The 27,439-nt window shown below is 51.7% G+C and overlaps 1 protein-coding gene across 2 annotated transcripts in view; it reads right to left on the reverse strand.

The window, feature by feature from the left end:
• The window catches only part of GNG7 (G protein subunit gamma 7), a 211,360-nt gene that overhangs the window by 21,510 nt on the left and 162,411 nt on the right, over window positions 1-27,439 (reverse strand). For both annotated transcript variants that reach the window (XM_030936686.1, XM_030936687.1), the window contains exon 3: window positions 22,986-23,025. The gene's annotated coding sequence lies outside the window, so the exon portion shown is untranslated. The remainder of the gene's footprint in view (window positions 1-22,985; window positions 23,026-27,439) is intronic.

Here is a 27,439-nt window from a genome sequence, read left to right on the forward strand (position 1 = left end):
GAAAGGCGGAGCTTGCAGTGAGCTGAGATCCGGCCACTGCACTCCAGCCCGGGCGGCAGAGCGAGACTCCGTCTCAAAAAAAAAAAAAAAAAAAAGAAAAGAAAAAAAGAAATAAATAAAGTTCAAGAATAGACAAAACTATGGTGATAGAAATGAAAACGGAGGTACAGAGGTTGCTGCCTCTGGCCAGGGTGTTGGCTAGAAAGGGCCATGAAAAAATTTCTAGGGTGATGGAAATGTTCTGTATGTTGGTTGAGCTGTTGGCATACACAGGTGTACACATTTGCTAAAATCCACCAAACTGTATCTTTAAGATCTGCTCATCTTACTGCATTTGAATTGCACTTTGACAAAATCAGTTAATTACAAACAAAAATCAACAAACAAAAGTTGCCAGAGGAAAAAAACAGCAACAGTTAGGTGGACCCAGTGAAAATATCCTTCAAGAATTAGGGGAAAATAAGGGTATTTTCAGATAAACAAAACCAGACTTTCTCACCAACAGACTTGCCTTTTAAAAGGTAAAACTAGAGAAAGATAATTCCAGAGGAAAGGTAGAAAATGCAGGAAGGAGTGAAAAACAACAAGAAAGTTGCAGACAGGAAAGAACTTGATAAAATAATTCTAAAGTTCCAGTGGAAAGATCAACAGGAAGTGAAAACGTCTGTAAAAAACTTGGAACACACATGGATCATCACAGCCTTCAGCTCAGTCCTCACCTCCAACCATCCCACAACAGAAGATGTTCTATGCTTCTGCCTTCACATTTTTATTATATGATTGTTATTCTATTATTTTGGTCATTGGATTCCAGTGATAGGAGTTACAAATATTACTTCAGGAGTTTACTAGTGATACATTAATTGGATTTTGCAATTCTACATGCACACAAAATGAAGTCAGCATCTGAATATACACACACACACTCACACACACACACACACACACACATCCCCCATCCGCTGTGACTGGTTCAATGTCAGAGTGATAAGACTCAATGCCAGCTGCCCCCAGAGACTTTTCTTCAGTCCAGCCAGCCCCTCCCTGGACGTCCACTTCAGCAGCGCTCTGCAACCTCAGGCAGATCCCTGTGTGCTTCACCAATGGCCTCTGCTCCACTCCCCACTCCCTCCATCTCCTCCCAACAGCTACAACGTGCTTCTGAAAATGCAGTTGAATCTGTTTCTCCCCTGCTGAGAAACCACCAGCAGCTTCTAATTCCTTACAAAATCAAGTGCAAAAATCAAGGCTTATTGTTCAATTCCCACCCCCAAGAATTCTTCCCCCAGCTCCAATCCTGTCAAAGAACTGCCTTCTCTGATGCATGGCTCCAGGATCATCTCCTTTTTCACCCTGTGGCCTCATGAGCTCAGCATTTTCCAGATTCAGAAACCCTGTAGGGGGCCACGAGGGAGATGGCTGTCCCCGAAACTATGACCCAGAGAAGGTAGATGGCTCGCCCAGAAGATACTTATTATAAGAAATTGGCTCACATAATTATGGAGGCTGAGAAGTCATAAGATGTACAATTGGCAAGTTAGAGAGACACGAGAACTGACAGTTTCTGTCTGAAAGCCAGGAGGCTTGAGGTCCAAGAGCAGATGTTTCAACTGGAGTCCAAAGGCTGGAAAAACCTATCTGCCAGCTTGAAGGCTGCCAGGTGGGAGGAATTTTCTCTTCCTCGGCATTTTTGTTCTATTGAGGGCTTTAACTCATTAGATGAGGCCCCTGCATTGGGGAGGGGGAGCAATAGGCTTTACACAGCCAATGGTTCATTTCATCCAGAAACATTCTCACAGACACACCCAGAATAACATTTCAACAGATATCTGGGCACCCCGTGGACCAGTCAAGTTAACACATAAAATTAACAGTTACAACAACCTTGGAGTCAATCATTCAGCCCACCACATCATTCTCTCACGGCGCTTGGTTTCTTTTCTTCTAGTACTTATAATGTGATATTTCAGTTGTCCCCTACTGGACTGTAAGCCTCATGAGGCCAAAGATCTGGGGTCTGAGCGCTGGGAGGCTGAGGCAGGAGGATCACTTGAGCCCAAGAGTTTGAGACCAGCCTGGGCAACATGGCAAAACCTTGATTCTACAAAAACAAAAACAAACAAAAACACAAACAAAACTAAACTAGTTGGGTGTGGTGGGGCACACCTGTAGTCCCAGCTACTCATAAGGCTGAGATGGGAGAATCGCTTGAGCCCAGGAAGTGGAGGTTGCAGTGAGCCGAGATCATGCCACTGCACTCCAGTCTGGGCAACAGAGTAAGACCCTGTCTCAAAAAAAAAAAAAAAAAAAAAAGAAAAAAAGAAAAAGAAAAAGAAAAAAGAAGAGAAAGTCTGAGTTGTTCTCCCCAGAACCTGGTATATATAAATGCTCAAGAGACATTTGCTTGGGGCCTGAAGTGGGAGCTATGCCTGTCTTTGCAGATGTCGACCTTAACCCTGGAAGATCACTTTCCCCTGTGACATGCTCCTTCTTTGTGATGTGAGCTTCAAATGTTATTTCTTTTTGGAAGACTTTTTAATGGCTTTTAGCGCCAGGTGACCTTGACTCAGAATTCCTGGAACACAGTACACTCGGAAAGTCACCTGGGCTGTTTGTTGCAGACTAAATATTTGTGTCCTCCTCTGACCTCACCGAGTTCATATGTGGAAATCCTGGGTCAGGTGTGGTGGCTCATGCCTGGAATTCCAGTGCTTTGCGAGGCCAAGGTGGGAGGATCACTTGAGCCCGGGAGTTTGAGACTGGCCTGAGCAACAGAGTGAAACCTCACCTGTACAAAAATAAGAAAATTAGCTGGGTGTAGTGGGGTGTGCCTATAGTCTCAGCTACTTGGGTGGCTGAGGCAGGAGGATCGCTTGAGCCCAGGAGTTGGAGGCTGCAGTGAGTTATGACCACACCACTACACTTCAGCCTGGGCAACACAGTGAGACATATCTCAAAAAGAAAAGAAGGTTGGGCGCGGTGGCTCACGCGTTTAATCCCAGCACTTTGGGAGGCCGAGGTGGACAGATCATGAGTTCAAGAGTTTGAGACCAGCCTGGCCAACACGGTGAAACCCCGTCTCTACTAAAAATACAAAAACATGAGCCGGGCGTGGTGGCGGGCACCTGTAATCCCAGCTACTCAGGAGGCTGAGGCAGGAGAATGGCTTGAACCCAGGAGGCAGCGGTTGCAGTGAGCCGAGATCACGCCATTGCGCTCCAGCCTGGGCAACATGAGGGAAACTCCGTCTCAAAAAAAAAAGAAAGAGAAGAAAAGAGCCTCAGCTTGCTGTTTTTGAAACCGAAGCCACATGTTTTTTTCCTAATCGGAACTAAAGTGAAAGGATTAAAACAGTCGATGTTTTGTTTGTCTTGGAGCAAGAAATATAAGATCTGTGTTTCTGGCTTGCAGACAAGAGCACCGCAGCCCTGAAGCATGTGTGGGTCGTGCGTGTGACAGAACACAGGAGGCCTGCGGCGAGGTCCTGACAGGCAGGACTTTCTCGGGCTGGAGACCTGGTTCTGAGCACGTCCCCTGGACTTCCCTGAGCCTCAGCTTTCTCGGCTGTAAAATTCAGAACTAGAGAGCGGTTTCCCCTGTGCTCCACGACACCCTACGGGTTCTGTGTGGAGGCTGAGCCACCTGGGTACTCAGGAGGGGCTCTCTTGGCCTTGGGGTGCAGTCTGTGCTTCCTGGTCAGACTCCATTTGTGTATGTGTATATTTTATTATACAGATAATAAAAGATGTATACATACACATTTTTTAGAGACAGGTTCTCACTCTTGCCCAGGCTGGAGTGCAGTGGTGCAATCATAGCTCACTGTAGCCTCCAACTCCCTGGGCTCAAGTGATCCTCCTGCCTGGGCCTCCTGAGTAGCTGGGACTACAGGTGCATGCCACTAGGCGTGGCTAGTTTTTTATTTTTTTGTAGAGATGAAGTCTCTACAGCTATGTTGCCCAGGCTGGCCTCAAACTCCTGGCCACAAGCGATCCTCCTGCCTCAGCCTCCCAAATCACTGGGGCTGCAAGCGTGAGCCATGGCTCCCGGCCTATAATAAAATAAATATGGTATAGAATATAGAATAGCTTCATAATATATAAATGTGATCAACATACAATATACTGAGCATGCTCAAAGTGTACAGTTCTGATGGGGCAGGAAGCTAGAGGCAGGAAATTGGCCCTAGAGTGGGGGCTGCGGTGTTAGGTGGGGACAGTGACTGCGGGGCTGATGAGAAATTATGAAAGGTCTTGAGGGAAGTGACGCAGAATTTCAAAAGAACATAATGAATGCACTTTGGGAGGCCAAGGCAGGTGGATCACCTGTGGTCGGGAGTTCCAGATCTCAGCTCACTGCAAGCTCCGCCTCCCGGGTTCACACCATTCTCCTGCCTCAGCCTCCGGAGTAGGTGGGACTACAGGGGCCCGCCACCACGCCCGGCTAATTTTTTGTATTTTTAATAGAGATGGGGTTTCACTGTGTTAGCCAGGATAGTCTCGATCTCCTGACCTTGTGATCCGCCCGCCTCGGCCTCTCAAAGTGCTGGGATTACAGGCGTGAGCCACCGCGCCTGGCCTATTTTTTTTTTTTTTTTTTTTTGAGATGGAGTCTTGCTCCGTCTCCCAGGCTGGAGTGCAATGGTGCGATCTCAGCTCACTGCTACCTGCGCTTCCCGGGTTCAAGTGATTCTCCTGCCTCAGCCTTCCTAGTAGCTGGGACTACAGGCACCTGCCACCACGCCTGGCTAACTTTTGTATTTTTAGTACAGACGGAGTTTCACCATATTGACCAGGCTGGTCTTGAGCTCCTGACCTCAGGTGATCCACCTGCCTCAGCCTCCAGCCTGACCTCAGGTGATCCACCTGCCTCAGCCTCCCAAAGTGCTGGGATTACAGGCGTGAGCCACCGCGCCCAGCCTATTTGTTTTTTTTTTGAGACGGAGTCTTGCTCTGTCTCCCAGGCTGGAGTGCAATGGTGCGATCTCAGCTCACTGCTACCTGCGCTTCCCGGGTTCAAGTGATTCTCCTGCCTCAGCCTTCCTAGTAGCTGGGACTACAGGCACCCGCCACCACGCCTGGCTAACTTTTGTATTTTTAGTACAGACGGAGTTTCACCATATTGGCCAGGCTGGTCTCGAGCTCCTGACCTCAGATGATCCACCTGCCTCAGCTTCCCAGCCTGATCTCAGGTGATCCACCTGCCTCAGCCTCCCGAAGTGCTGGGATTACAGGCGTGAGCCACGGCACCCAGCCCTAGATTGTAAAATAAAGTAAATTATAATAAACTGTTAACTAATTTCAGTATTTAATACTTGTAGTTGAGTTAGTAATTTTTTCATATATTGTATGTTCCTGTGTAAAACTGAACCATAAACTGCATTGCAAAGCACATTATCTTCTGTTTTTTTTTTTTTGCTTGGCAATCAGAATTGAAATTTGTTTGTGATGACAATAAATTAAGGATATTTTCACAAACTGAGAAATAAACATATATACCAATTTTTTTTTTTGGATGGAGTTTCCCTCTTGTCGCCCAGGCTGGAGTGCAGTGGCGTGATCTTGGCTCACCGCAATCTTTGCCTCCCGGTTCAAGGGATTCTCCCGTCTCAGTCTCCTGAGTAGCTGGGATTACAGGCACCCGCCACCACGCCTGGCTAATTTTTGTATTTTTAGTAGAGGCAGGGTTTCACCATGTTGCCCAGGCTGGTCTCGAACTCCTAAACTCAGGTGATCTGCCCGCCTCAGCCTCCCAAAGTGCTGGGATTACAGGCGGGAGCTACCGCGCCCGGCCATAAGCTCAACTTTAGATGCATACGACATCCAAAGGGGAATGGACACCCACTCCACACGGTCCCAGTGGATCCCTGAATGCAGCTCTGGGCTGGAGGCTGGTTGCCGTCCCTCCCCCAGCTGCCCTGCCACATTTGCCAAAGGGTTTAGGGAGAACAACCTAGAGGCCTTGCCCATCCAGTGGCCTAAAGCTCTGCATTCTAAATACACACCATCCCAGGAACTCACACCTCGGAGTAGCGCCTCTCCTGAGAAGGGAAGGGAGAGAAGGGTAAAGGAAAGGACAGGAAAGAAAATGAAAAGAGGAAGGTAAGAAGAAAGAGAGGGAGGGGAGGAGGGAGGAGTGGAGAGAGAGAGGAAGGAGGACGGAGATGAGAGAGGGAAAGGAAGAAAGAACGAAGGAAGAAGATGGAGAAAGGAAGGCTTTCTCCCTTCTTCCTCTCCCTCCCCTTCCTCCTCCTTTCTCTTCTTTCTCTCTTTTTCTTTCTCTTTCTTTCTTTCTTTCTTTCTCTTTCTTTCTTCTCTTTCGTTTCTTTTCTCTTTCTTTCTTTCTTTCTTCTTTCTTCTTTCTTTTCTTTTCTTCTTTCTTCTTTTCCTTTCTTCTTCCTTCTTTCCTTCCTTCCTTCTCCTTCCTCTCCTTCCTCTTCCTCCTTCTTCTTCCTTCCTTCCTTCCTTTTTCCTTCCTTTCCTTCCTTCCTTCCTTCTTACTTTCTTCTTCCTTTCCTTTCCTTCCTTCCTTCCTTCCTTCCTTCTTTCTTTCTTCTTCTTTCTTTCTTTCTTTCTTTCTTCTTTTTTCTTCTTCTTTCTTTCTTTCTTCTCTCTCTTTTCTTTCTTCTTCCTTTCTCAATCTCTCTTTCCTTTTTTTTTTGAGGCAGAGTCTCGCTCTGTCGCCCAGGCTGGAGTGCAGTGGCGCGATCTCGGCTCACGGCAAGCTCCGCCTCCCGGGTTCACGCCATTCTCCTGCCTCAGCCTCCCGAGTAGCTGGGCCTACAGGCGCCCGCCACCGCGCCCGGCTAATTTTTTGTATTTTTAGTAGAGACGGGGTTTCCCTGTGGTCTCGATCTCCTGACCTCGTGATCCACCCGCCTCGGCCTCCCAAAGTGCTGGGATTACAGGCGTGAGCCACCGCGCCCGGCCTCAATCTCTCTTTCTTTTTTTCTTCTCTGAGAAGGGGTCTTGCTCTGTTGCTGAGGCTAGAGTACAGTGGTGTGATCCCAGCTCACTGAAGCCTTGATCTCCTGGGCCCAAGCGATTCTCCTGCCCCAGCCTCCCAAGTAGCTGGGACCACAGGTACACGCCACCATGCCCAGCTAATTTTTTATTTTTTATCTTTTGTAGAGAGAGAGTCTCACTATGTTGTCCAGGTTGGTCTCGATCTCCTGGCCTCTGGTGATCCTCCTGCCTCAGCCTCCCACAGTGCTGGGATTACAAGCGTGAGCCTCCACACCTGGCCTGTGCTCTGAGAATGATTCCTGCTGGGACCCTTGGCATGACCTGTGCAGAGGGTGGGTGCGTGGGACCCTGCTGGGCGGGGGGTGGACGGAATCCAGGTATCCTGGGCTGTAAAGTCAAGAAGCAGACAGCAGGCCTGGGGTGGCTGGAGACCTCGCGGGGACCCTGGGGTTGCTGAGGCTGGAGCATCCTGAGAAGCCCACACCTGCCTGGCTTGTCTCTGCCAAGCAGACAGCGAGGCCGGCTGGGCAGCGGGACAGACTGGCTTTCCCCCTCCCGCGGAGACCTGCCAGGGCAAACCCAGCTCCTTTTTTAGGCCTGTGATGCCACGGCTCCTCTTGGAGGTGTTTTCCAGCTGCACAGGAAGCCGTGACAGCGAGACCCAGAGAGGCTGGCGGTGGCTCTGAATTCCACGCATAGCTCTCATAGTTGGGAAAGTGCCACTCCCGGCTCGATAAACCGACTGGGAGCCACCGCCGCCAGGGCCATCTTCTCACCAGCAGGGAAAGAGCGTGCAGCCGGTGGAGGCTTCTGAGAGCTGGCCGGGTGGCCTGCGTAAAAGGACAGGAATGTCAAGAATGCACCCGGCCTGGCAGAGACAGGGACTTTACCCAGTGGCCGCAGGGCCTGGCGGCCAGAGAGGCGAGGGAGCAGTAGCTACTGAGGGTTCCTCCACCGGCAGGGAAGTTCCTGCATTCCCCAGATCCTGTTAAAAGAGGCTGATCAGATTGGGTGTGGTGGCTTATGCTTATAATCCCAGCACTTTGGGAGACCCAGTCAGGAGAACTGCTTGAGGCCAGGAGTTCGAGGCCAGCCTGGGCAACTCAGTGAGACCCTGTCTCTAAAATAAAAAATTAAAAATAAAAGTTCTTGGGGAAGCGAGGCAGAATTTCAGGAGAACATAATGAGGGCGGAGTGAGCTGGGATGGAACCACTGCACTCCAGCCTGGGCAATACAGCAAGACCCTGTCTCTAAGTTAAAAAAAAAAATTAAGGCCAGGCACAGCGGCTCACGCCTGTAATCCCAGCACTTTGGGAGGCTGAGGTGGGTGGATCACGAGGTCAGGAGTTCGAGATCAGCCTGGCCAAATGGTGAAACCCTATCTCTACTAAAAATACAAAAAATAAAAATAAAAAAATTACCCTGGCATGGTGGTGGGCACCTGTAATCCCAGCTACCTACTCACGAGGCTGAGGCAGGAGAATCACTAGAACCTGGAAGGTGGAGGTTGCAGTGAGCCGAGATCGCACCACTGTACTCCAGCCTGGGGGACAAAGTGAGACTCTGTCTCAAGAAAATAAAAATAAAAATAAAGTAAGAGAGGCTGATCAGGGCTGAGGACTGAGCTGGGAAGAAATGGTGCTTCTGTACCCAGTGCTGCTGGGCCTCCTGTCTGGGGCCGGCTGCAGGGCGGCCCTTCCAAAGAGCTCCCTGTGGTAGGTGCACAGCTGAGCCTTGGCTAGGCTCACGGCAGGCAGCTCTGTGTGTTCCTTTTTTTTTTTTTTTTTGAGATGGAGTCTTGCTCTGTCACCCAGGCTGCAGTACAATGGCGCGACCGTGGCTCACCGCTCTGCCTCCTGGGTTCAAGTGATTCTCCCGTCTCAGCCTCCCGAGTAGCTGTGATTACAGGCGCCCACCACCACGCCCGGCTCATTTCTGCATTTTTTAGTAGAGATGAGGTTTCACCATGTTGCCCAGGCTGGTCTTGAACTCCTGGCCTCAAGCAATCCACCCACCACGGCCTCCAAAGCACTGGGATTACAGGTGTGAGTCATCGTGTCCGGCCTTGGGTTTTTTTATTTGTACACTGAATGTCAATCACTGACAGCCAGCAAGGAAAGGGGGACCCCGTCCTATGACTGTAAGGAAGTGAATTCTGGAAGAACCTGAATGAGCTAGGGACCACAACTGGAAGCTTCGCGTCAGACAGTGGGTAGCTCACATTTCAGTTTCAGCCTGGGACACCCTGGGCAGAGGACCCCATCGCACCATGGCCTCCAGAACCGTAAGCTCAGGCATGGGTGTTGCTTTAAGCCACCACGTGTGCAGTAGTTTGTTATGCAGTGTAAGGAACTGATACGCAAGGCCAGGATGGGACTGGTTGGGGTCTCCAGGCTGGAGGGCCCCCCGGTGAGCAGGCATGGGTCAGACAGCCTGGGACAGCCTCAGCTCTTATTCACCCTTCACGGCTGCTGGGTGTTAGATGCTGGACACAGCATGCTGCACACATCGTCTCTGCTGTTTTCCTTTTTTGTTGTGTGTTTTTTTTTAGTTTGTTTTTGAGGCAGAGTCTTGCTCTGTCATCCAGGCTGGAGTGCAGTGGCATGATCTCGGCTCACTGCAACCTCCGCCTCCCGGGTTCAAGTGATTCTCCTGCCTCAGCCTCCTGAGTAGCTGGGATTACCGGCATCCATCACCATGCCTGGCTAATTTTTCATTTTTATTTTTTTGTAGAGACAGGGTTTCCCCATGTTGGCCAGGCTGCTCTTGAACTCCTGACCTCAAGTGATCTGCCCGCCTTGGCCGCCCAAAGTGCTGGGATTCCAGGTATGAGACGCTGTGCCTGGCCTCCTTTTTTTTTTGTTTTGTTTTAGACAGGGTCTTGTTCTGTCAGCCAGGCTGGAGTGCAGCGGTGCAATCACAGCTCACTGCAGCCTCGACCTCCTGGCCTCCAGAGATCCTCCCACCTCAGCCTCCTGAGTAGCTGGGACTACAAGTGTGCACCACCATGCCTGGCTAATGTTTAATACTTTTTTATTTTGGAGCTGGGACCTCGCTCTATTGCTCAGGCTGGTTTCAAACTGCTGGGCTCAAGTGATCCTTCTGCCTCGGCCTCCCAGAGTGCTAGGATCCCGGGCGTGAATCTGGGCACAAGCTCCCGGCCTGCAGTTTCACAGCCTTGAGATGAGGGTGCAGCATTCAAACCCTGCAGTGTGCCGGGCTCGGTGGTGGCTCAGCCCTGTGATCCCAGCACGGTGGGAGGCCGAGGCACGAGGATCACGAGGTTGGGAGTTCAAGACCAGCCCGGCCAACATGGTGAAATCCCACCTCTACTAAAAATACAAAAATTAGCCCAGCATGGTGGCATGCGCCTGTAATCCCAGCTACTTGGGAGGCTGAGGCAGGAGAATCACTTGAACCTGGGAGGTGGAGGTTGCAGTGAGCGAAGATTGTGCCACTGCACTCCAGCCTGGGGCACACAGCAAGACTACGTCTCAAAAAAAAAAAAAAGTGCCGGGCGCGGTGGCTCACGCCTGGAATCCTAGCACTTTGGGAGGCCAAGGCGGGTGGATCACGAGGTCAGGAGATCGAGACCATCCTGGCTAACATGGTGAACCCCCTGCCCCCATCTCTATTAAAAAATACAAAAAATTAGCCGGGCGTGGTGGCGGGCACCTGTAGTCCCAACCACTAGGGAGGCTGAGGCAGGAGAATGGCATGAACCCGGGAGGCGGAGCTTGCAGTGAGCCCAGATCGCGCCACTGCACTCCAGCCTGGGCAACAGAGCGAGACTCCGTCTCAAAAAAAAAAAAAAAACCCGTGCAGAGGGTGACTTCTCTATGAGCTGAGCAAACCGTTCCCCCACCGCTGCTTCCTGTAAACCGGCTGCTAAGTCCGGCGTGCGTTTGCTCTCCTGACGGCACAGGAAGTCAGGCTCAGAGAATTCCAGCTCGGAGCAGCCTCTGGCAGCTTCCAGGCAGTTCCACAATGAGGCAGCTGCGCTTTTCCAGTCTGCTCATCAAAGCAGACCCAGCCTTGTGTGGTGCGGCATGCCGTGCCGGGGTGAGTCAGGCCCCCGGGAAGGTGGCCTTGAAGGCGGGAGGGGCTGCCAGCCTGCAGCAGCAATGAGAGAACAGAAGCAGCCTTCATCTGGCTTTAAAACTTCCAGAACCAGAAGCTTTATAGCTCACAGAGCTCCTGCACTCTTTCCTCCTGGGGGCCTGGCAATCCCCCCTTCACCCCTCCAAACCTCTGCCTGCCACGAAAAAGGGAAGAAAAATAAACCCCAAGCAACAAAAACAGCAGCCAGATTCGGCGGGAGGGGAAACAATGCTTGGAGTGGAAACATCAGCCCTTCCCCGTGGAGGGATAACTGCTTCTGAGCACACAGTGTTCAGAGACAAAAGAGACAGGGTGTTATGTTTAGAGAGGAAAAGATCCAAACCCAAACAAAATGGAACAGTAGTTTGGGAGAGAAGAGAAGGCTCTGAGGCACTGTGAGGAACAAGTTGCCCTCGTACAGTGGCTGGGGCAGCTGGGTTCGCAGAGAGCTGTGTCCCCGGGCACCTGTGTTAAGGTGCACATCTGCACACCTGCTGTGGGCACGAGAGCCTCAGCCGTGCACACCCCCGGGAGCCATGAGGACCTCAGTGCATGTCACAGAAGCCCCTGAGGACAGTGGACCGTGGGGGGATCTCGGCTCACTGCAACCTCCGCCTCCTGCGTTCAAGCAATTCTCCTGCCTCAGCCTCCCAAGTAGCTGGGGTTACAGACGCCCCCTGCCCCCACCATGTCCACCTAAGTTTTGTATTTTTGGTAGAGATGGGCTTTCATCATGTTGGCCAGGCTGGTCTCGAACTCCTGACCTCAGGTGATCCGCCCGCCTTGGCCTCCCAAAGTGCTGGGATTTTAGGCACGAGCCATCATGCTGGACCAACAGTGGTTCCTAATGGGGGATGGGGGTTGATTCAGCCCCGCCAGGAAACCCTGGGCGATGCCTGGGACATCTGTGGCTGTCAGGGTTGGGGAAGCGCCTGGCATGGAGTGGGTGGAGGCCAGGGATGCTGCTCAGCAACAGTAAGTGCCCAGGACAGCCCCACCCCAGAGAAGGATCTGACCCCACTGTCCACAGTGCTGAGGGAGGAGACCCTGAGTTAATTATTTAGGGAAAATGGGGTTCAATCCCCACCCACACCAGAATAAACTCCCAATGGGGCAGTTGGTGTGAACCAGGGGGACCTCCAGCTCCTGGGATTTACCTCCTCTCTCCCTCCCCACTCAGTGTGGATTTCCTTGTGTGCAGCCTCCTGGGACCTCAGCAAGGCAGAGGATCATGGGATGCAAAGTCTCTTGAGGGTCCATGGAATCCTCTATCTCTGGGGGTTTCACCTAGAGGTAATTCTGTCCCCCAGGGGCCCCTGGGTGATGTCTGGGGACATCTGTGGTTGTCATAACTGGGGGGTGCTCCTGGCATGGAGTGGGTGGAGTCCAGGGACGCTGCTCAGCACCCTGCAGTGCCCAGGACAGCCCCATCTTGGAGAACAATCTTGCCCCCGTGTCTACAGGCCTGGGGGACCCTGGTTTAGACTCTGCAGAAAGGTGCACACATAGGCTGGGCGCGGTAGCTCATGTCTGTATTCCCAGCACTTTGGGAGACCAAGGTGAGTGGATCACTTGACGTCAGAGGTTCAAGACCAACCTGGTCAACATAGTGAAACCCTGTTTCTACTAAAAAAAATTTCTAAATTAGCTGGGCATGGTAGCGCATGCCTGTAATCCCAGCTACTCAGGAGGCTGAGGCAGGAGAATCGCCTGAGCCTGGGAGGCGAGGTGGCAGTGAGCCACGATTGCGCCACTATACTCCAACCTAAGCAACAAGAGTGAAACTGTCTAAAAAAAAAAAAAAGGCCAGGTGCAGTGACTCATGCCTGTAATCTCAGCGTTGTGGGAGGCCAAGGCGGGTGGATCACCTGAGGTCAGGAGTTTGAGACCTGCATGGCCAACATGGTGAAACCCCCTCTCTACTAAAAATACAAAAAAATTAGCCAGGAGTGGTGGTGGGCACCTGTAATGCCAGCTACTTGGGAGTCTGAGGCAGGAGAATGGCTTGAACCCGGGAGGTGGAGGTTGCAGTGCGCCAAAATTGCGCCACTGCACTCCAGCCTGGGCAACGGAGACAGACTCTGCCTCAAAAACAAAACAAAACAAAACAAAACAAACAAATGAAAAAGAAAGGTGCACACGGCTTCAAGAGCAGACACAGGCCATCAGGGTGAGAAGGCACAGGGCAAGGGTCAGGCGTTGATATGTCCCCTGGCAGGTGGGATGCAGACCCCTCCACGCCCTGCCGTGCTCTCACCAGGACGCCAAAGAGGCAGACCCAGGCAGAGCCCCGGGAGCCCGACTGACATGGAAACTTGAATACAAGAGACAGGTCTGACACTGGCTACAACTGCTGCCCCCTCCACAGAACCTCAGGGTCCCATCAGCAACCAGGGTCTGCATGCAGAGATCCTGCACCCAGGATGGGCCCTTCCCCGCACCTGCAGCCCCTCCAGGGCCAGGTCACCCCAGCATGGCCTGGGAGGGCAGCTGTGTGTGGGGCCTTTGTGCCAGCTCTGACCGTTGGTGGCTCTGTGACCTCAAGGCAGGGCCGTGGGGCCCAGGGCTGCAGTGGGGGGGCCTCTGCCACACGGAAGGGAGGGCCGCACCCTGGCTGGAAAACAGCGCCTTGTGACTGTCCCTGTCAGTGCGGGCCCTTTGCTCCCAGTCTAAATTGGTCCCCGGGGCAGCTATATTTAGAAGGGGCTAAAGAGAGGGAGTGAATGAGGTGCCCACGAGAAAGTGAAAAATAGACCAGTAGGGCAGGTCCCGCCGCTGCCTTCGGCCGGAGCTTGGAGCCTAAGAATGAGCCGGCTTGTTCAGACAAAGAGGCCTCGATGACAGAGGGTGACGTGCCGCCAATGTGGGTTTGGTCTCCGCGGTGATGGGAGCAGGAGAAAAGAAAAGCTGCTCTCTGTCACCCGGCGGTGGGGTCGGCGGGGGTGGGGGATGACCACGGTCATGTGAGAGTTTGCAAGCCCGGGAACTGGGGCCGGGCCAGGACACTGAACCCCGTGGCTCCTGTCACTCCAGTTCTGGGCTTCCTGGCTGAGGAAATGCTGTCACCCTGGCCCCAGGCCAGGGCAAGGGGCAGTGCCGGCCTCGTGACGGTGGTGCTCGGGAGCTGAAGGGCAGGAGGGTTGGGAAGAGTCCAGAGGGCAGTACTAGGCCTTCCCACCTTGGCACAGGTGGGTCTTTCTCCACCCAGGTCCCCCAGCAGACTCCTACACATCCTGCAAAGCCCCACCGATGTCATCCCCTCTGAGAAACCCCTGATCGCAACCATCCATGCACAGCCAAACCCCTTCTCGGCGCACTGGCAGCTCCCTGGACATTCACTGTGTAATGCGACATTGTGGCTGCTGCATATGACATGTTTCTCATCTCACAGCACTGAGCTCAGAGTCCAACATGGGCCTCACGGGGTTAAAATCAAGGCACGGGCAGGGCTGGTCCCTCCTGGAGGCGCCAGGGCAGAATCCCTTTCCCATCTTTCCTCTAGAGGCTCTGGTATCCCTCAGCTCGGGCCCCTTCCTCTCCCTTCACAAGACAAGCACAGCCTCTTCCAGTCTCTCTCTGACTCTCAGCCTCCTGCCTCCTATCATGAGGATCCTGTGAGGTCACTGCACCCTCCGGATCATCCAGGGTGGTGCTCTGGCGACTCGGGGCGGGGGGGTGTCCTTCACTCCATCCCATCTGCAGAGTCCCTGTCACCCAGGCTGGAGTGCAGTGGCCCGATCTCGGCTCACCTCCGCCTCGTGGGTTCAAGCGATTCTTCTGCCTCAGCCTCCTGAGTAGCTGGAATTTCAGACTACTGAAATGGAGACACAGCCACAGCTTCCAGGGATTAGGACATGGATGTCTTTGAGGCCTTTGTTCTGCCGACCCCAGGCACATCCCAGATGCTGGGTACTAAAGACGCCACTTGGATGGAAGGGGCTGGAGGCCGTGGTGGAGTGAATTCACGGAGGGTGTTACTTTCTGGAACCCACTCTGTTCCCAGGGCCGATCTCCTTCCCAGGACGGAGGCTCCCAGGCCCAGGCAGCCCTCGGACGTCGAGTGCCTGCCCCACTTCCATCCGTAGCAGGTGCTGCTCCTGTGCATGCGTGCACATGGCCTGGTGCGCCCACCCCTCTGGGCTCTGCAGCAGGGGCTGGCCCGTCCGGGCACACACATGGCCAAGGACGGACCTCGGGTCTGTGGTTCTCTGCTGTGGCCCGTGGGCTCCAGGTCACGTCATCAGAATGGCTAGAGGTCACCAGCATCGTGTGTGTGACGTCTCCAGGGCCACCCCACTCCAGCTCTGGCGTTGTTAGAAAGTCCCAGAAAGCCACAGGCCCAGGGAGGTTCTCCCTGAGGGCTAAGAATCATTAGGGATGTTTCCATGTTAACAATGGAAAAGGCCGGGCGCGGTGGCTCAAGCCTGTAATCCCGGCACTTTGGGAGGCCGAGGCGGGCGGATCACGAGGTCAGGAGATCTAGACTATCCTGGCTAACACGGTGAAACCCCGTCTCTACTAAAAATACAAAAAACTAGCCGGGCGAGGTGGCAGGCGCCTGTAGTCCCAGCTACTCGGGAGGCTGAGGCAGGAGAATGGCGTAAACCCTGGAGGCGGAGCTTTCAGCGAGCTGAGATCCGGCCACTGCACTCCAGCCTGGGCGACAGAGCGAGACTCCGTCTCAAAAAAAAAAAAAAAAACAAAAAAAAACCCAGGTATGGTGGCTCATGCCTGTAATCCCAGCACTTTGGGAGGCCGAGGCGGGCAGATTGCCTGAGCTCAGGAGTTTGAGACCAGCTTGGTCAACATGGTGAAACCTGGTCTCTACTAAAATACAAAAGAAAGGCCGGGCGCGGTGGCTCAAGCCTGTAATCCCAGCACTTTGGGAGGCCGAGACGGGCGGATCACGAGGTCAGGAGATCGAGACCATCCTGGCGAACACGGTGAAACCCCGTCTCTACTAAAAAATATAAAAAAACTAGCCGGGCGAGGTGGCGGGCGTCTGTAGTCCCAGCTACTTGGGAGGCTGAGGCGGGAGAATGGCGTAAACCCGGGAGGCGGAGCTTGCAGTGAGCTGAGATCCGGCCACTGCACTCCAGCCTGGGCGACAGAGCGAGACTCTGCCTCAAAAAAAAAAAAAAAAAAAAAAAATACAAAAGAAATTCTCTGGGCATGGTGGCGGGCACCTGTAGTCCCAGCTACTCGGGAGGCTGAGGCAGGAGAATGGCTTGAACCCAGGAGGCGGACATGGCAGTGAGCCGAGATCGCGCCACTGTACTCCAGCCTGGGTGACAGAGCGAGACTCTGCCTCAAAAAACAAAACAAAACCAACAAACAAAGACAACACCATCTCAAGAATAATCTGACCCTAATGTCAGTGATGCTAAGACCCAGAGACCCTGGTGGAAGGGATGCTCCAGCCAGGAGTGGGCTTTCTTGTGAAATGTGCGTGCTGTTTGCATCCCGACAGGTTCAAGTGATGAAGCTGGGCAGGCTGAGGCCACCAGAGGGTTTCCTGGATCCCTGTTCCTGCCATACACCTTGAATCCTCAATGCCAAGGCAGTTCCAAACCCGAGGGGCCCCCAGGGGGACACTAGGTCTGGACAGGAAGGTTTGGCAGCAAACTGTTAGGACCTCTGGAGAGAACCCTGGCTCCTGCGCTGACCCAACTGTGTCTGGCTTAATGCTCGAAGCTCAAACACAGCAAAGGGCAAGTCGGCAAGTTTCAGTCCAGGATGTACATTTTGGCAAAAATGGCAGCCAGGTCAGGGGCAGAGATGGAGGAGGACCTGGAGGGAGGGCTTCAACAGGGCTGCGCTTTTTGTTTTCCATTTTGTTTTGTTTTGTTTTGGAGATGGAGTCTCGCTCTGTCGCCCAGGCTGGAGTGGAGTGGTGCAATCTCGGCTCACTGCAACCTCCGCCTCCTGGGTTCAAGCGATTCTCCTGCCTCAGCCTCCAGAGTAGCTGGGATTACAGGCACCCGCCACCACACCTGACTAATTTTTGTATTTTTAGTGGAGATGGGGTTTCACTATCTTGGCCAGGCTGGTCTTGAACTCCTGACCTTGTGATCCACCTGCCTCGGCCTCCCAAAGTGCTGGGATGACAGGTGTGAGCCACCACACCCAGCTGGGGCTGCGTTTTCATCTGGAGGTTCGCACGGGGCATTGTGAGCCTAAGCATGGGAATTTCAGTCTCTCCTCCAGAACCTTCCGGAGAGGCACCACTGCAGCTATCACGGCTGCAGCTACCAGGCACCAGGCACCAGGAGGGAGGAACCACAAGGCTGCTGTATCCAGGGTCAGCCAGAAGACCTGGGGTGAGGGTGGGGGTGACAGGGACGTCGGCACACTTGCTGTGCACAAAGTGCCTTGTGACAGTGAGTTCGTCTTGGCCTCTGTCCCAAGATGAGGTTTTGATGACACGCATGGAATTTCTAACAATGAAATGGAGTGTGTGGTTTTGCTCACGCTTACATCCCGTTTTCTTGTCTATCCAAATTCCATTACGCCTTTTCTTGCTGATGCAGAAACACAGCCAAGTCCTGAGCTGCCCCAGGAAGTGCCGAGGCCTCTCGCGGCTCTCAGTGGAAAGGGGAAACGTGGCTGCCGTGGGGCTGGGGTGCCCTGACTCTCAGAATCCCTGCGGGATGGGGAAAGAAGGTGTGGGTTGAGACCGGCTCACAGGAAGTGGGTAGAATGCAGGAGAAGGAGCTGCTGGGAGGCACCGTCTCATCCAGCTCCCCATGGTGACCCTCCTTGCTGGCTTTTTTTGAGACAGAGTCTTGCTCTGTCACCCAGGCTGGAGCGCCGTGGCACGATCTCAGCTCACTGCAACCTCTGCCTCCTGGGTTCAACTGACTCTCCTGTCTCAGCCTCCCGAGTAGCTGGGATTACAAGCGCCTGCCACAACACCCGGCTAATTTTTTTATTTTTTGGTAGAGTCATGGTTTCACCATGTTGTCCAGGCTGGCCTTGAACTCCTGACCTCAAGTGATCTCTGCCCACCTCAGCCTCTCAAAGTGCTGGGATTACAGGCAGGAGCCACCGCGCCCGACCACCTCTGCTCACCTCCTCACCAAGCCCCAGCTTCTGTGACTGTCCCCCAGGGAGAATGACCGTGGCCCTGCTGGGTTCTGAGGAGCCTGTGCCAATGAGCAGGTGGCCCGCACAGCCTGAGGGACCACCAGCTGCTCTGTAGCCAGAGTCTCGTGATTCCAATCCCGCTCTGCCTCTGACCAGCCCCCGGGCGTTGCCGCATCTTTTGGCTGCCGAGCCTCAGTTTCCCCACCTATAAAATGGGGACAATGAGCCCTGCTCCCCAGGGATCCTAGGACAACTGAAGGAATTGCAGCAGTGGACCTGGCCTGCAGGGGGCATGGGAGAGGTGTCTGCTGAGTCACTGAGTAGGGGAGCTGAGGACTGGGGAGGCGTCAGTGGTGGGGATGGCCAGGCTGCTGGGAACAGGGCCAGGGGACTTAGCCAGGGCCTGACGAGAGCTGCCTGATGTCATTGCTGGAGCCTCTTGTCATCCCTCCAAGCAGATGCTGCAGCATAGGGACCTAATCCCCACAGCACGTGGCCACGTGGCTGGCAGCTTGAGCCTGGGGCCTGGAGACACCTGAGCCCTGCCCAGGCAGCTCCATGCCACCTGCCATCCAGCCGCGCTGCCGTTGGCCAGCACGTGCGTGTCCCAGAGGACCGGGCTCAGGACGGGCTCCAGGGACCTCACACTGGCCGTCTGACCTCCTTTGGAGGTCTGGTCTCCCGGTCAGAAAACAGGAGGGAGGGCAGGGACTTCTCCATGGAGAATATATTCATGGAGAGGGACATAAAAGGATTCAGACCAGACGCCGTGGGCACGTGCGACCCCTCGACCATCGGCCACGTTTTACATCATCACTGTCTTCGTCATCATCCTGAGTGTCAGGTGTGTGGGGGCCGAGACGAGGGTGAGGCCATGAGGCACCCACCTTGGGGGCAAAATCTAGGGAATGCCAAAAAGCCCCGCCATGCTGGTAAATCATATTTTCATGCCATCTTTTATTATTTATATAAAAATATATTTATAAATACATATTTATCTATTATAAAAACATATAAATACATATAAACAAATATATATTTATACATATAAACAAATATATATATTTATAAATAAAATATATAAATTATATATATATATATTTTTGAGACAGAGTCTCGCTCTGGCCCCCCAGGCTGGAGTGCAATGGCACGATCTCGGGTCACTGCAACCTCTGCCTCCCGGGTTCAAGTAAGTCTTCTGCCTCAGTCTCCCAAGTGGCTGGGATTACAGGCATGCGCCACCACGCCTGGCTAACTTTTTTAATTTTTAGTAGAGACAGGGTTTTGCCATGTTGGCCAGTCTGGTCTCAAACTCCTGACCTCAGGCGATCCTCCCATCTTGACCTCCCAAAGGGCTGGGATTACAGGTGTGAGCCACCGCACCTGCTGCTGCTTCCGTATTCACAGCTGCTCCCCATCGCTTGCATTCCCGCCTGAGCCCCGCCTCCTGTCACATCAGCGGCAGCATCAGATTCTCATAGAAGAGTGAGCCCTACTGTGAACTGTGCATGGGAGGGATCTCGGCTGCACGGTCCTTATGAGAATCTAATGCCTAATGGTCTCGACTGGCCAACACAATGAAACCCCGTCTCTACTAAAAAATACAAAAAATTAGCCGGAAATCGCTTGAACCTGGGAGGTGGAGGTTGCAGTGAGCTAAGATCATGCCGCTGCACTCCAAAATGGGCAACAGAGACAGACTCTGTCTCAAAATAAACAAACAAAAATAATCTAATGCCTGATGATCTGTCACTATCTCCCATCACCTCCAGATGGGACCATCTAGTTTTTGTTTGTTATTGAGACAGAGTCTCGCTCTGCTGCCCCCGGCTGGAGTGCAATGGCACGATCTCGGCTCACTGTAACCTCCGCCTCCCGGGTTCAAGCAATTCTCCTACCTCAGCCTCCCAAGTAGCTGGGACTACAGGTGTCCACCACCACGCCTGGCTAATTTTTGTGTTTTTAATAGAGATGGGGTTTCATATTGTTGGCCAGGCTTGTCTCGAACTCCTGACCTCAAGGGATCCGCCCGCCTCAGCCTCCCAAAGTGCTGGGATGACAGGCGTGAGCCACCGCACCCAGCCCAGGGACCATCTAGTGTAGGAAACAAGCTCCGGGCTCCCACTGATCCCTCATTATGGTGAATTGTGGAATTATTTTATTATATATTACAATATAATAATAACAGAAATAAAGTGCACAATAAAAGTAATGCGTTTGAATCGCCCCCAAACCCTCCTCCCGGCTCCCCCAGCGTCCGTGGAGAAACTGCCTTCCACGAATCCACCCCCTGGTACCAAAAAGGTTGAGGACTGCTGCCTTAAGGAGCCAGAAAAGGAAGAACTAAAGCAGCCCCAAGCCGGCAGGAGGAAGGAAACTGTAAAGATCAGAGCAGCGATGAGCGAGACAGAGATGAGAAAAACTGGTGAGTTGTCGAAACCAAAAGTTGCTTCTTGACAAACCTCTAGCGAGGCTGACCAAAAGCAAAACCAAAAAAAAAAAAAAAAAAAAAAGGAAATAAGATGCAAATAACTACGCGCAGAAATGAAACGAAAGGGGGACACATGACGACCAACCTTATGGAAATAAAAAGCATTATCAGAGAATACCGTGGTATTATCAACCGGTGTGTGACACCCAGTTAGGTCACCTACGTGAAACAGACAAATTCCTAGAAAAACACGAATGAAACAGATCAGCTGTGGTTTCAGGTTCCACTCACATCTCTTAGATACTGACTTAGATGCCAGCATGGTGTTGAGCATATATTATATATGCATATTATATATGTGTGTGTGTATATATATATTTTTTTTTTCTTTTCTTTATTTTAGATACCTGGTCTCACTCTGTTGCCCAGTGTGGAGTCCAAGGGTGCAATCTCAGTGACAGCTCACAGTAGCCTCTACCTCCTGGGCTCAAGTGATCCTTCCGCCTCAGCCTCCCAAAATGCTAGGATTATACGCACGAGCCACCACACTGGGTATGTATATATACGTATACACGCACGAGCCACCACACTGGGTATGTATATATACGTGTATATATACGTATATATACACACACATATATACACACAAGTGTATATATATACATGTATATATATGTACACATACATATATGTACGTACGTAAGTATACATACGTACACATATACATATATACGTACGTAAGTATACATACGTACACATATACATATATACGTACGTAAGTATACATACGTACACATATACATATATACGTACGTAAGTATACATACGTACACATATACATATATACGTACGTAAGTATACATACGTACACATATACATATATACGTACGTAAGTATACATACGTACACATATACATATATACGTACGTAAGTATACATACGTACACATATACATATATACGTACGTAAGTATACATACGTACACATATACATATATACGTACGTAAGTATACATACGTACACATATACATATATACGTACGTAAGTATACATACGTACACATATACATATATACGTACGTAAGTATACATACGTACACATATACATATATACGTACGTAAGTATACATACGTACACATATACATATATACGTACGTAAGTATACATACGTACACATATACATATATACGTACGTAAGTATACATACGTACACATATACATATATACGTACGTAAGTATACATACGTACACATACATATACGTACGTAAGTACATACGTACACATATACATATACGTACGTAAGTATACATACGTACACATATACATATATACGTACGTAAGTATACATACGTACACATATACATATATACGTACGTAAGTATACATACGTACACATATACATATATACGTACGTAAGTATACATACGTACACATATACATATATACGTACGTAAGTATACATACGTACACATATATACGTATATATACATATATATATAATTTTTAAGAGATCGGGTCTTGCTCTATCACCTACGCTGGAGTGCAGTGGTGTGATCATAGCTCACTGCAACCTCGAACTCCTGGGTTCAAGCAATCCTCTTGCCTCAGCCTCCTAAGTAGCTGGGACTACAGGTGCACGCCACTGTGTATACATATATATATGTGTATGTGTGTATAAAATATATATGTTATATATAATATATGTGTTATAAATGTTATATGTTATATATGTTATAAAATATATGTTATACATGTAATAGATATTATAAATGTTATAAATGTTATATACACTGTTATAAAATATATGTTATACATATATTTTTTGAGACAGAGTCTCACTCTATCGCCCCAGCTAGTGCACAGCGGCGTGATCTCGGCTCACTGCAACCTCCGTCTGCTGGGTTCAAGCGATTCTCCTGCCTCAGCCTCCGGAGTAGCTGGGATTACAGGCACCCGCCACCATGCCCACCTAATTTTTGTATTTTTGGTAGAGATGGAGTTTCGCCATGTTGGCCAAGCTGGTCTCTAACGCCTGACCTCAGGTGACCCGCCTGCCTTGGCCTCCCAAAGTGCTGGGATGACAGGCGTGAGCCACTGCCCCCGGCCATTTTTATATTTTTGTATCTATATCCTTGTTTAATCTTTGCAACCTTCCTGCAAAATGGTGAACGTCATCTCCTCCGCAGACAGTTGACCGGAACTCACCCAAACGGGGCAGAGCTGGTAAAAGGGGATCTGGGATTTGAACTCAGATTTCCTGGCTCCAAGCCCAGAGCCCTTTTATGGGATGACTCAACCTCCCAGTGTGTCAGGCACACATAAAAGACTAGGGCTTGTTTGTTCCTTTTTCTAAAAAACAAGAGATTCCAAGCTCATGAAGTAAGAGAAAATGCCACATACCTTGTTTAGTTTCCTCAGGAATCACGGCTTGCTCTACACCCTGTTTAAAAAAGGATAGAGAAAGAGAAAAGCATGGTTACATATTTTTTACTTACAAGGAACTCACAGAGCTACCTCCAGCTTTTATTGGAGGACAACATTGCTGTCCCCAAAAATGAGGCATGGGGCTTCGAAACGGCCGCGCCCTCCGGAGAAAACGGGGGCAGAATCAGCTTTATTGTTTACCACCGACCCACACGGAAAAGACCTGTATGTTTCTCTTGCAGGGCAACTGGGTAGATTATCTTTCTAGAAACTTGTGTTACTCCATTTCAGAACAAGGAAGCCCTAACCTCACACTCAGAGTCCAGTCCATCAGACACACCAGTGCAAGAAAAACAAAATATCCAGGCACGGAGCCTTCCCATGGCATACTTTGGTGTTTTTCCATCTCTGATTTCTACTTTGATGTAAGCCACGTGCCAGGCAAAGGGAGAGGTGGAAAGTGGAAACTGGGAACAAACCAATTAACCCCGCATGGAGGAAGTGACAGGTATACAGGGGGCAGGAAGGCCGGGGGTCTCATGTGAGCCGCCCAGGGCCAGGAGGTCAAATAGGAAGAAAAGGACGGCTCCATGCCCCCGTGACTGGTCTCCGGGGTTGGGCGGGTCGGGGGTAGGACTGGGGCCTTTGGAGCTGCGGTTTTCCATAGAACAGATTCCTCTGCTCCAAGCCAGACCCTGGATACAGCCGGGTCCTGCATCCGTCTCTGATGCAGAGCGCACGGGTCGTGACAGGGCCACGGGGACCACCTTCTGTGGTCTTTCCTGACTCCCACTAAGGCCTGGAGGGAGAGGCTGGCAGCGATCTGCCTCCTTCAGCTTCGCGGCAGCCTCCTATTTTGTGGACAAGGAGGCCCGAGGCAGGCAGAGGCCCCTGCCTTGCTGAGCGTCTACACCAGCCGAGGTCATGGGGCTGGAACTTGCGCACAGTGAGCCCAGATGCCCGGTTCTGTGTCTCCCGGTTAGGCCACCACTGCTCTGCTGCTGAGCCGCCGGTCCCACTGGGAGAAGCCAGGAGCTGCAGCACTGTCAGCGATAGGGGAGGCCCCGTCCTGCGTAGCGAGGCTCACCCTGTAGTGGGCTTGCCCGGCGAGGTCAGCAGACGCCCCCTGCACCGGGCCCAACCCAGGCCCAACCTCCTGAGCTGCTCGAGGCCAGGCTGGGCCGGGTTCACGTGGCCGAGGCTGTTTCCCTCCTGCCCTGAAGGGCCCCTGTGGTCTCCGAAGCAGGCCCAGCCCCTCTTCCTTCAGAAACATTTGCTGTTTCCACACACCAATGGGTTTTTTTCCACCGACACAAAGAAGAGCCGCACGGCTGCTGTCCTGGGCTGGAGTCGGGGCCACGCACACAGGACACTTTCTCAGCAGCCCTGCGCCCCGGGGCTGCATCCCAGACCAAGGAAGCTGAAGTCGGCGGGAAGCCTCCCCTTCAGCCCAGCTGGGGAGGCCGAGTCCTGCCTTTTCCGGAGGCTCCCGGGTCTCAGCTGTAGGAAGGCGGTGACTGGGGTCACCTTCTCCTAAGCCAGGGTCTCTCCCCCCACCCAGCATTACGGACACCAGCACCAGATTGTTCTCTGGGGAGGGACCATCCTGGGCTCTGCAGGGTGCTGAGCAGCACCCCTGGCCTCCACCTGCTCCATGCCAGGAGCACCCACAGATGTGTTGGCCACAAATGTCCCCAGACACAGCCCAGGGTCCCCTGGGGGACAGAATCACTCCATGTGAGATCCCTGACCTCTTAGTGACCTAGAGACATCCAGGGGGCTGCCTCCCCTCCCACCTCTACACACACACACACGCACGCACACACGCATGCATACTCACACACATGCACACACACAGACACACACACACATGCATACACGCACACTCACACGCACACATGCACGTGCACGCACGTGCACTGTACACACACGCACACACAGACACGCACGTGTACACAAAACACACACATGCACACACATTTGCATGCACACACGCACACACATCATACACACACAGACACGCACACACATGCACACACGCACGCTCTCACACGCACACACGCACGCTCACACGTGCACTGTACACACGCACAGACACACGCACACACACGCACACAGACACACGCACACACAGACACACGTGTACACACGACACACATGCACATACATTTGCATGCACACACAGACACGTGCACACACAGACATGCACATGCACACACATAGACACACAAGTGCACGCACACACACACATGCACAGACACACACGTTCACACACACATGCACGCAGGAGCAAGAGCCTCCACCCAGTCCGGCATCTAAAGCAAGGTCCTGGTAGTAAACATGCACCAACTCAAGAAACGAGGGGCTGCAGGAACTTTCCTCCCTCCTGCCCAAAGGCGCCTGCACTCACAGAAGCCTCCACCCAGCCAGGTCAGCCAATGGAGTTGCAGCACGGTTCCAGGACCGTGATAGAGAAAGACGGGAAATTAGACTTCTGACCCGTCACAAACTCTGAGTAAGTGCGACGTGCCCAGGCCAGCCCGGTGTGACCTCAACTCCTGATCCATAAAATCAGGACAGTGACCGAGGGTGCTGGGGCCACCTCACTGCAGCCCCGGGGCAGCCTCAGAACCCACAGGACTTTGACCCCGTCCCAGGCCATGGCCCTTGACCAGGGAACCACAGCTCCTCATTCTGATGGGTGACTCGGTGCATTTCCCTCTCAGGCTCACTTTTTTTTTCTTTGAGATGGAGTCTTGCTCTGTCACCCAGGCTGGAGTGCAGTAGAGCGATCTCAGCTCACTGCAACCTCTGCCTCCCGGGTACAAGCGATTCTCCTGCCTCAGCCTCCCAAGTAGTTGGGACTACAGGCAGGGGCCACCACGCCTGGGTAATTTTTTGTATTTTTAGTAGAGACGGGGTTTCACTGTGTTAGCCAGGATGGTCTCGATCTCCTGACCTCGTGATCCGCCCACCTTGACCTCGGAAAGAGCTGGGATTACAGGCGTGAGCCACCTGCACCCAGCCTTTCAGGCTTACTTTTAGGTGACTGGAAATATCACTTTTCATCAGCACACTGTATTATTTTCATTATCCTTGCCACTGATCTGATGGGCACCATGTCCTTTTTTTTTTTTGAGATAGGGTCTCTTACCCAGGCTGGAGTGCAATGGCATGATCACAGCTCACTGCAGCCTCAACCTCCTGGGCTCAAGTGATTCTCCCTCCTTAGCCTCCTGAGTAGCTGAGACTACAGGCACATGCCACCACACCCAGCTAATTTTTATTCTTGTAGAGACAGGGTTTTGCCATGTTGCCCAGGCCGGTCTCAAACTCCTGGGCTCAAGCCATCCTCCCACCTTGGCCTCCTAAAGTGCTGGGATGACAGGTATGTGCCACTGCACCTGGCCAGCAAAAAAGGTTTTAAAGGCAGATGATCAAACCGTGTATAGAACCTCAATTTTTAAAAATAAGAGTGTGTATGTAGATGTCTGGGGAAAGGATAAAGCACTGGGATTATGGATGCTTTTCCTCTCCTTATGTGATTCTCAGATTCTGTAAAATGAAGTTATGTAACTTTCTCTTCCTTCCTCTCTCTTTCTTTCTCTCTGTCTTTCTCTTTCCTTCTCTTTCTTTCTTTGTTTCTTTCTTTGTTTTTCTTTCTTTGTTTCTCTCTCTTTCTTTCTTCTTTCTCTCTCTTTCTCTCTTTCTTTCCTTTTTATTTTATTTTTTGAGACAGGTGTCATTTTGTCACCCAGGCTGGAGTGCGGTGGCGCGATCTCATTTCACTGCAACCTCTGCCTTCAGGGCTCAAGCAATTCTTCTGTCTCAGTCTCCCAAGTAGCTGGGATTACGGGCGGCCGACCACCACGCTTAGCTATTTTTGGTATTTTTAGTAGAGACGGGGTTTCACCCTGTTGGTCAGGCTAGTCTCAAACTCCTGACCTCAAGTGATCCCCCCACCTTGGCCTCCCAAAGTGCTGGGATTACAAGTGTGAGCCACCGCGCCCGGCCAGTAATATTCCTTTCATAGTCACAAAGAAGATACACACACACACACACACACACACACACACACACACAAGAGAGATATATACGCAGTTGATTTGATTCTCAGTATTTGTGGTAGTTCTGTTCTGTGAAGTCACCACAAAAACTGGGTTTGCGAATACGAATCATTGCTCCTAGAGAATATTTTTGCAGGGTTAGTTTCCTTTGAGTTTCAGAAAACTTTCCTTTGCTTTATCTGATCAATATCTGATCAATACATGACCTTGTTCTGTGTGTGCTTCTTTTTTTTTTTTTTTTTTTTTGGAGACAGGGTCTCACTCCGTTGCCCAGGCTGGAGTGCAATGGCGCAATCTCAGCTCGCTGCAGTGTCAGTCTCCTGGGCTCAAGTGATTCTCCTGCCTTGGCCTCCAGAGTAGCTG

The sequence above is a fragment of the Rhinopithecus roxellana genome, chromosome 8 (genome assembly GCF_007565055.1).
Source record: "Rhinopithecus roxellana isolate Shanxi Qingling chromosome 8, ASM756505v1, whole genome shotgun sequence".
Lineage (NCBI taxonomy): Eukaryota > Metazoa > Chordata > Mammalia > Primates > Cercopithecidae > Rhinopithecus > Rhinopithecus roxellana.